This window comes from Salvia hispanica, chromosome 5, assembly GCF_029641045.1.
Source record: "Salvia hispanica isolate PSC_SH4W2 chromosome 5, Shi_PSC_v1, whole genome shotgun sequence".
In the NCBI taxonomy this organism is placed as follows: Eukaryota; Viridiplantae; Streptophyta; class Magnoliopsida; order Lamiales; family Lamiaceae; genus Salvia; species Salvia hispanica.
Window position 1 is genome coordinate 14058709 of NC_142696.1, and position 1775 is coordinate 14060483.

A 1775-nucleotide genomic window follows, 5' to 3' on the forward strand; every position below is an offset into this window, starting at 1 on the left:
TCTCTCCCAACACTTATCCTCTCGGTTGATCCCCTCTTTTGATATGGTATCAAGAGCAGATTAAAACTTCCATGGAGACTCAGAAACAGAATCATCATCGTCCCTAACCCTTCTCGGCCTTCAGCCTTACCCTTTCTAACCCAGAACCTGCAAATCAACCAACCAAAACCATGTCAGATTCCAAACCAGAAACTCCCAAAAAAACCTCAACCGGGGACAGCCAAAAAGGCTTTCCACCCAAATTTCCTGCTCAACTTGCGGAGTTCATGAAACAAAACTTTGATATGCCACCAGAAAGAAAGTCGGTAACACCACCGGCAACAACTCAACCTGTTCAACCCGACCACCCCGAGAATTTCGGGGAAGTCTCCGTGAAAACCAAACTGGATGGAGTTGTCTATCCCCTGTGGATGACCCTCATGAAACGAGCAATCAGGGGAAAAGGTTTGGCGTCTCACATAATTGGAGTTTCAAACCCCCCCCCCCGATTGAGGATCCCGGCTACGCAAAATGGCAACAACGGGATGATCTGGTGTTCAATTGGATCATTAACAACCTCGCGACAAGCCTGGTAAACTAGGTATCCCAGTATGATACGGCGAGAGACCTATGGGACGGATTTTCCGTCACAACGGGAGCAGTTCTGATCCTGTCCAAATATGGGATCTGCACCAACAAGCATATGATATGAGACAAGGAACACGGACATTAGAGGAGTTATGGAATAAGTTTCAGGACTTATGGATCATGATTGACACCCGAGACCCGAATCCAATGAGTTACCCAACGGAGATTGAGAAATACAACCAGAGAGAACAAAGGTTTTGATTGTACCAGTTCCTGCGAGCCCTTGATCACAAATACGATGCTGTCAAGAAGGAAATCATCAACAAGGATCCTCTACCAACAGTGAAACAGGCGTATGGAATTGTTCGAAGAGAGGCCATCAATTCGGGAGTCCTCAAACCCGAATCAAAGGAATCCTTGACCGGCGGCATCGGCGCTGGGTTAGCCGCCGTGAATCGGCCACCACCACCCGGCTACTCCTCGCACACAACAAATCGCAGCCGAATAGGGGAGGATGACAAGAGTAGGCTCACTTGCTCTCACTGTGGAGGAAAGAAACATACGAAAGAAGGCTGCTTCCTCCTAATTGGATATCCCTAATGGTGGGATGAAATGAACAAAACGAGAGCATCAAGGGCGGCCAGTCGAAACCATAATCGGGGCGGTGGCGGAAGAGCAGCGGTGGCATGGCCAGAGGAGGCTGGACCACCGACGAAGCTCCGGCGGGCATCACTGCACCGTCAATCTCAGCTCCGTCGGTGACGATGATCGGGAATCACAGAGGGGAAGGAGCGCAGCAAGCAGAAATTGGAAGAGGGATGGCGACGGCTAGGTTTTCAGGAGGTAAAGAGGGGTTTGATTTTTTAAACCCCTAATATTCCCTAAAATCTCAATACACCCCCTTGAGTCTTCCTTATGCGAAATTGACCCCAATAACATTCTCCAAAATATCATTTTTTACCCCCTATGTCATTTATGGGTAAATCTATACCCCAGAATTCTGTGAATTTGCAAAATGAACCCCCTGCAATAGCGAAAGCATGTTTAGAGACTCTAAGTGTTAAAAACTTTGACATGGAGCCCAATATTGAATGTAGAAATTCCTTCCAAGCATTAGCGGACTTACCGACTATCCTAGTAAACCAAGAAAAAACTGATCACTGGATATTTGATTGTGGAGCCACCGATACCATATCCTATGATGCCTC

The 1775-nt window shown here is 47.5% G+C and overlaps 1 pseudogene; it reads left to right on the plus strand.

The window, feature by feature from the left end:
- Positions 1-687: 687 nt before the first annotated feature.
- On the plus strand, positions 688-1329 carry LOC148926333 (uncharacterized; annotated as a pseudogene).
- The last annotated feature ends 446 nt before the right edge of the window (positions 1330-1775 follow it).